The sequence below is a fragment of the Platichthys flesus genome, chromosome 13 (assembly GCF_949316205.1).
Source record: "Platichthys flesus chromosome 13, fPlaFle2.1, whole genome shotgun sequence".
Lineage (NCBI taxonomy): Eukaryota > Metazoa > Chordata > Actinopteri > Pleuronectiformes > Pleuronectidae > Platichthys > Platichthys flesus.
In genome coordinates this window covers 23,900,546-23,909,611 of record NC_084957.1, presented here as the reverse complement: position 1 = coordinate 23,909,611, position 9,066 = coordinate 23,900,546, and positions in this window count along the sequence as shown.

Genomic DNA, 9,066 nt, shown 5'->3' with positions numbered 1-9,066 from the left:
CTGTTATAACATGATCCAAATGTTATCAGAAAACACATTCCCTTCAATATGATATAAGTTGTAATATTGGATGAGACATTCAGGTAAATGCACGGCATTGTTTTTGACCTCTGAAATAGTTGGCATGCTTATGACAAAATAATTCCAGTAGTCAATCATATTAACATATATTTATAAGTCACACACTAACAGAAATAAAGCACATTCAGCTACATCTTATGAACATTGATAATCAAATCTTAATTGCAGATCAACCAGGTATGAAGAATACAAGTTTTTCTAACTTCACTCTGCACCTAAACTGTTTGTTAAATGTATGACAATATACTGTAGGCCTGTTTGAGGACGTTTTGAGATTGACATGGAAAGATTCTGAAGTAGGCTTTAGAGCATTACCACAGGCCAAGCAAACAGCCAATCATAAACAGGCATGTTCACAGGCACTGCACTGCACTGCCTGTGCAACTCTTTGTTGGACTCTCCGTTATTGCAGGAACATAATATTGAACATAACTTGCAACATATCTGTATTCTGCATTTTTATCTAATAATAAAAAAGCACCAGTGTTGTTTATTGACTTTTAACCCACATTTTGGTGTTACACTTTTACAATCACAGTAGCTTAACCCATATGTTTTATCAAGTATTCTGATTAAACCATCAGATTTAGATTTTTTTACTTTTTAACTATTTGACAGCTTAACTAGGGTATCAGCTAGCCTGGATGCCAGACGAGCTTAACCCCGCCCACAACATTTTAGTTCGAGATGTTCGGTCTGGAGTCGCTCTGTTGGGGAGAAATTATGCCCGACCGGGCCAATCAGATTGTCAGGGCGGGCTTTATACGATGATGGACAGATGATCAACGGTAACGTAATCAACTACGTCATCAAAGAACGCTTGGGTTGACTTTGTTTTCCACAAACATGCCTGCCGCTGGAGAGCTTAGATGTGTAGATGCTGCCATTGAGTCTGTTTTAGAAGACATCGACAGCGCATTCAATTTGAAAGAGGAACAGAGAACGTGGAGGAGACGCCAAAGCACCGCGCTAATCCCTATCGCGCCGGCGCTTGGCTGTTCACACCGGACACTGAAGCGATGCTGAACCGCCGGGCAGCGCTAATAATATCACCCGTTGATCCAGTAGATCGGTGCGAGGCAGCCTTGGCGCAGCCCGGTGCTTCAGCCTCCGGTGTGACCCGCACAAAGTTTTAACATGGGAGTGGATGGGAGCCAGCTGTTATTTAACGCTTGGCGCTGCGCTGAAGCGTCGCTTCGGCATTGCTTCAGCGTCCGGTGTGAACCCGGCGTTAGTAAATAACTCACAAAGCGTTGCTTAACATACGTCACATACTACGTTGCTCTGATTGGTTGTAGGTCTATCCAATTGAGCGAAGAGGAATTTTATTTCCTGGTCAGTTGAAACACGCCCCATAATCACAGCCCAATGGAGCGGTCTCAGACTCACATTCTGACTAGAATTGTGAGTCTGACAACGCCAGGCTAGGTATCAGCAGGTCAGTGCCGGTTTGACAGCTTCTAATTTAGATGTTTTTAGCTTTGTAATTAAATAGCCTCTCCATGTGCCTATAGCCATTAAGTCATCTGAAAAAATACGAAATAGCTGGTGTCTGTGCATTCATAGGTCATAAACAGATCAGTCCTTTAATTTTGACCAAATGGAATGATTACGTGTCTGTCAGTGCGCTCACTGCACATGACTGTTGTATTTAGCCAGGAGGACATACACCACTAAGGTAGACTTTCAACAAAATCATCAACACAATGTGATTTACGCCAAAATGTGGGTGATATCCAGGGTGGGTGAAATCTGTCCACCAATGGCAGACAACCACAATGCCAACAATGAGCATCCAAAGCACATTAAAGCTTGCAAGTGAGGTACGTAAAGGTTGAGACAGTCTCTGTATAATGCAACACGACACTTTCTGTAATCATGACTTATAGAGATTGTGCCTCTTGTTTCAGTATAATCATGGCAACTTCAGGTTGAATAAGTTGCCAGTTAAATTGTTCAGTAAGACTGACCTAATTTAACAAAGGACTAACGACTACAGTGCAAGACAGATGAAAATAAATTGGTGCATAGCATTTATTAATCAATGCCAAAAGAATCAAATGAATGAATGTCAAAGGGCTCTTTCCAAAACAATAGTGAGGGAGAGGCCAATATGAGAGCAGCTCATATTTGACCATGCTGCAGGTTTATACAGCAATGAGGATGGTTTCAAAAACACTACGATACTATGATTTTCACACTCTTGTAACCTATTCAATATTATAAGAGTAAAAAAAGCTATTGTGATCCTCCATTAGCTATTAAGCCTTTGATAACATTAAGATGGTACAAAATAAAAGCATTATTAGGAATTAAAGCAACTGCCATAATTAATTATGTATGTATCTGTCAGGCAGGTATTTATACTACAATGTATACTGATCCTGAACTATCTTCACTGTGAAAGACCATTTTTGATCTTGGAATCTGCCTGTGTTTTTGTGTTTGGATATGGGTGTATACTGGTTCAGGTCTGAGTTCTCCGTTTCCTGTTTTATTTTGAAGTTTCGCACCTTGTGTTTCTCAAGCCTTATTTCCTGCCTTCACTCAATCTCCCGCCCTTGGGATTGTCTGCTCTTGTTCCACTGTGTAACCTGTGTCCAATTATCCCTGCCTCGCTAGAATATAAAGTCTCATATTCAGTAACCCCTACTTTACAGACTCTTCTATAGAGCTCTATATAATATGAGCTCATCAGAAAAATAAAAAAATGCTTTCGGACACTAATCACTGCATTTACTCTGTGCTGGTAATGACGTCATTGTCGCAGAATTATGAAGAACAACAATTGTCAATATATTTTTAGGTTACTGACCATTTTTTGTTCACTATTTTTCATGATATATTTCCCTTTCCCTTTGCCAGTTAGTCTTGTTCAACATTAGTCGCAAGTTTTCCTCAAGTTTTTTTTAACTTCCTCGTGTTCCATCTTTATTTTCATTGAAAGATTTAGGTTTTGATTTCCTGGTTTAATACCTGGAACCACTTATTGCAGCTATAACCCGGTTTAAAAAAGGACTTTCATCTATCAAGCTGAAGTGCCTGCTTCTGGGTCCTCACCTGAAATCCCTGATATATACCAGCTTAGTAGAAAACTTCATCCAAGTTGTCCAGGATCAACTCATTCATGTCACATCAGCAAAACAAGAGAGCGCTGTGGTGACATCAGCCTGCAGCAAGAACCTGTTTGTTCATGGAAAAATGTTGATAAGCCTCAGCACATAAAGAGGTGAAAATGAGTTCCATCCTATCTTTTTCCTCTTAGTCTTGCCCACTGGGCAGATGAAAGACATGCTGGACAGCAAATGTGTTTCTTTATCTGGGATACAGAAGGCATCATTTAACCCTGACACGCTCTGCATTTTGAGGTAATGACAGAAAAGTCTGGTTGTGCTGAGGTTTCAGCCTCCACTGCCAAGATCCTTGTAAATGCTACCAACAAAAGAGCACAACACTGGAGGACACAGGACACATGTCAGCACGCCCACAAAAAGAGAGTGCTGTCATTCTTATTGCATCTTAATGTAAAATCTTAAAACTCTTTTTTCAAAACCGTCAACAGGTCAAACTGTCATTCTCATGTAGTGTTATTTTGGCTTCCACTTTAGTTTTTCCATTTGATTAATTATACAGTAATGACTTCATGAAAATGGTCAAAGAGTCAGCCCTTCAAGTTGTCTGAAAGCTTATCTTTAAAAAGAACTCCGGTTCCAACATTAAGTGAAGCTGTATAATTGCAGTGTTGATGTCCCCCACCATGTGAATGGGCCTCTGTATGAACTCCAGTCCTTACTATGGCCATTGTCTCCTTTGATTGACAGCTTGGTCACTGATAAAGCAGTGAGGACCAAGGTATATATTACTTTACCACAGAGTTATTTAGAAAGAAGAGAGCCCAACAAGCTGGCTGTAATGGAAGAGAGCTCTTTCAGCAACAGAATAACAGTTGTCTTCTTCTTCTCTTCAGTTAAACAAAAACACTGCATCACAGCTAACATCTGGTAACAAGTGAGGCATCTGGCTGATGACATCTGAAATTTATAATCCAAATCCAAATAATTGCTCTCATTTAAAGATTTTTCAATTTGTGATATCTTGGTGCTGTTTGGATTTTTACATTTTAGAGGAGACTTATGTTTTCCTTATTTAACCTCACTATCACTTACATCCTAATCCTCATTGATCTGACTTTATGTAGATGTGCTCTCAGTGTTATGGTGAGTATCTAATTCCCCCAACACAATGTGTCTGCATCCCACATTATTTATAAAGGATAGGCCAGGGCCTTGCAATACATGTCCATCAGTGTGTGCGCGAATGGTTAGGAGAGGCTAAATGGAAAGGGATTCATCAAAGAACTAGTATGCGAATAATTTTTCCATGAACCTCTCAGGAGGTTGTTTGTAGGGATTGATTCTATACAGTCTGTCGAGTAAGTTAGTTTTAATAAAAGTATCTTCTTTGACAATCTAAATGTTTAGACAGAATGTTTTAAACAAAAACATTTTTTAGAGCATTGTCAAGGTCCACAAGGTAAAACGAATTTGTTCCAAATGTTAATGGTGGTCAATGGTCCACCCTTCCAACAAGTTTAAATAAAATTGGGTTGGTAGCTTTTGCTTAATCGTGCAAACAGGCAGACAAACAAATAAACAGTCAAAGTGCAATGAAAGCATAAACTCCATGGCATAGGTAATCAGGGGTGTATTAACTGAGGGATGATCCACATTCCTATCTAATCTCTCTGCTTTTTTAAAGTGAGCTTTATCCACACTTACTACATACCTGCTATGTAGTCATTGTTATAAACCAGGAATATTGATGCTGCAAGCTCAGTATGAAACAGAATGCTTTGATTGACTTCAGTTTAGCCAAATAAGCTGTTCTGCACATGCATTCATTCCAACCCTCAAACTGCAGAGGACCCACCTTGTAGCATATACTGTGACTGGTTGTGATAGCATGTTAATCCTCTTCATCCCAAACCTACAAAGTTGGTTTTGATGAACGAGCTGAGAGCAAGTAATGGGAACATGAAGCCACATGACACTTGGTTGTTTTCCTCCTTCATTAGAAAGGTGGGCATGGCCGCCAGAGCCACCACCCACCAGACCCTCCCTGCCAATGAGAAAGGGACTCAGTGACGACCCCCGACAGACGCGGAGCCGCACTTCAATACAGTCTCCTACTTCAATGGGAAAAAAAAGCTCCTCGTCCAATCTGATGTGCCAATGGCACAATCATCCACATGGATGAGTGGTTCCAAGCCAGAGAAGACTTTTCTGCTCCGCCTGGGGATTCTGAGCAGGTCTGACAGCTGGAACCTCTCTGCTGTGGTAAGTGCTTTGATTTGAGCTACAGCAACGACACAGTCAGGGATCAACACGGCTCCTGAACGAGACCCTCTGTGGACATCGTCAAATAGAAACCGATTTGAAACCATCTGGGTTCAAACACCCAGAGCATGCTGGGAAGCTGGGACCCACTGTGACCTCCTCATCAGCTCCGTAAAATCCAAATGGAGCTTACAACAGTAAAGAAAGCATTTTATTTAAATTAGCTTTCATATAAACTCCATCAGCAGATAATTCAATTGATTTTGGGTTTGACAAGGCCTCATAGACAAAGAGGGATTCTGCAGTCATTCATTTGTCTGTGCTTAGTTAATTGTTAATAATGTACTAGGATGATCAGTGTCAGCTCTGAACTACATGTTTCAGTATGTCAAAGATGTTGCTTCAGTTTGACACATCTGAACAGATTTCAAGCTCTGATCTCCACAAACGCAGTGTGTGACTGACAGTGTGTGAGAGTGGGTAGTAGGAGGATCATCGCACAACATGGCATGATGCAGTAGATAATGCTTTTGGGGATTGGTACATGGAAACACCCACACACCATGGAGGCTTTATTCTGCAGGCTCACTCCTTCTACCAGGGCTTGTGTATTTCATGTGAGAGTGCATGGTGTGTACATGTGTTTGTGTGTGTATGCGTGCTTGTGCATTAGGACAGACACTGGTGTTCTGCTGTCATTCATGGAGCTTCTGTCCATTTGCTCTGGCCCTGTCATTGCAGCTCACATCACTGGTCAGTTGCCGTTTGGGACTGTGTATCCAGGATGGCTGCTGTTAGTGTAATCTGTAGATCACAGATAACAAACTTTTCCAACTGAAAAACGCTTTCAGATGTCTGGACAGATTCCTTATCCTTTTCTGTAATCAGAGAGATCCTGATACAGATACAATTTAGTCATTTTCATTTCATTGTTGAACTGGTTGTTTTAGGACGATATTGTTTTTTTTCCTTTGCAAAAGATGTTTTCATTCGTATTAAAATAAGGAATAAGAAAATAAGAAAATTTGTATCATTACTGAGGCTCATAAAATATATGGTGTTATTATAAAACATTCTACTTATAATCCCAATGTAATATAGGATGGTCTAATGCTCTGAACCCTATCACAGACTCTGCAACCGTAAGTCTAAAAATAAAATCGCTCTGTACATTCTGAAGCAATGCATAGATTTTTTGTTTTAGTTTTGTTTTCTTTGTTCACTCTGAATGGAATATCTGGCTTTTACAGTGTTGGTTGGTCAAAATAGTAAAAATTCTCCATTCTTTTACATTTTCAGAGAAAAGGACTGACAAAATTACCATTCACACATAAATTGAGCCTCATTGCAAACCCTTACCCTAATCATGATCATTTTTAACACAGCTATTGCTTTTCTGCTGAACAAAAATAATGTTGTCTAAATAAAATATATCATCAGCAAACACAGACAGGTATCATGAAAATACATTTTAGCCAGTACCAAAAAGTGTTTAGTGCTCGTCTGACAAGCTAATTTCTATTAACAAATAAAGGACATGTGTTATAATCTTCTGACATTTTCAGGCGTGTAATTAACTATTATACTTGTAAAAGAAATGAACATACTAATCAAAATAGGTTGAGCCCAAAACCATTTTTTTAATTGCAAAAGTATGACTTAATTTATTAATGCTATTCATCCATTTTGGAGATCGTCATTTACCATACAGTTTTATAACTTTCCACGACATGGAGACATGCCATAGGAAACCGATCTACAGATGGTATAAGTGACCAGATGGTCCTGTGCTTTGAGATTTGAGTTTTCCCTAACATGATCAATCACTCTACACTGCCTAGAATCCAAGGGAGCTCTCAAGGGAATTCTAGGTCCATTCCACTCCAATAGAACTTTTGTTTTCATTGAAAAGAACCAAAACTAACCAGCCCATCATTCAAAGTCATAAGGAACTGTCCAGTACTTGAAATTGACTATGTGTTTGATTTATTCACTCTAGAATATATATCTCACACATTTATCATAAAGACAAAGAAGGTCCGCCCTTTGGTGCGGACAGATTTCAGCTGCCACACACCAAATGAGATGCACACAGCCAGGACATCTGGGCTTAAGTGGACCGGAATGACCATCGAATTATAACTAAATAAATGGGATTTTGGGTTTTTGTCTGCAGAGCGACAAAGATGAGCAGACACACACGATACATACAGGAGGAGAAAAGTTCTTCTACAGGAGGAGAAAAGTTCTTCTTACAGATTACTACAAAAAACTGTTCATTTCAACTTCATATTTGCAGAAGAAGCAACACCTGCTTATCAAGGAGCACATAAATAATAACCCTGACTCAAATTAACTTAAAGGGGACATATTATGAAAATTCCACTTTTGTAGTGCTTCTACACGTTAATTTGGTTATCTGGCATGTCTACCGTCCCAAAAACTCTGGAAAAAAACAACTCCCGCAATTTGTTGTGGTTCCTCTATGTCAGAAACGATACGCTATAGTGCGCCGAATGGGATTATGACCGAAATAAACGTCATAGTCACACCATGCCCATGTAGGGAGTCTCACTACATGGCCTTGAAGAAGCGAGCTAATGCTAGCCAGGCTCCACCGGCCCGGTTAGTTCTCGGGCTCCCCGGCTAGCGTTACCTCCCGAGCTAACTGGGCCGGTGGAGCCCAGCTAGCGTTAGCTCGCTGCTGCTACCCGTCAGACATTTAAGTGGCCGCATAAACAAGAGACCCCCGGGACACCTCTAAACATTGACTCAACAGTTTGGAAGGATGCTGCTGCTGCGCCAGCTCAAGCTCCCACTGCTCCCTATGCGGGGCTGCGCTGGGGAGCTCGACCCACCTGACTCTGGTTCAAAACGAAATGGTTGCAAGATTGTATCTTTGTCTCCAGTAGCCATATTGCTACAGAGGTAAGGGATAGCAAAAAATCTGGGCGCTTGTATCTCATGAAGGAGGGAGGGTGAGGGGGGGCGGGGCACTCAAAACAGGTTAATCTGATGAGGGCTGTTTTAGACAGGGTAAAAAGGTGCTGTTTTAAATGATCCTTGTGGTATTTTCACCAAAATATGTTACAGACATTTCATTAAGACCCCAAGGAACCATATCAACTGTGGTAAAATGGGCATAATATGTCCCCTTTAAGGTTATTATAAACATCAGCTGTATGTGTGACAAGAGGACTGGTGGAGACAGGTTTGATAAGGGATGTGTGAAATAGGGGTGCAACAATTAATCAACGTCGTCAACAAAAATCCATGACAAAAATAGTTGCCGCCGAATTTACTCGTCAACGATTTGTTGGTTACGTCATAGCACGAATTTTTCGTGCCGTGCAGCTGATCTAAACCTTGTTTTACCTGAGGTGCTGATGGAAGTAGCTGAGGAGAGAGCCATCTCGCTTCCTTCCTATCTCTGAAAGTCGCGCATCTGCAAAAGCGTCAAAACATGGACCAATGTCCAACAGCAGCGCGTACCAGGAAGTCAATGGTTCGGGAGAATTTCACCCTTAACATAGCCTGTAAAAAAACTAGCGTAAACGATGCAGACTCGCCTCGGTAAGATAGCCTGTTAGCTAGCTTGCTATATAAACGTATATACCTGTGCGCAGCATTCTAGAATCCATTACAAAAT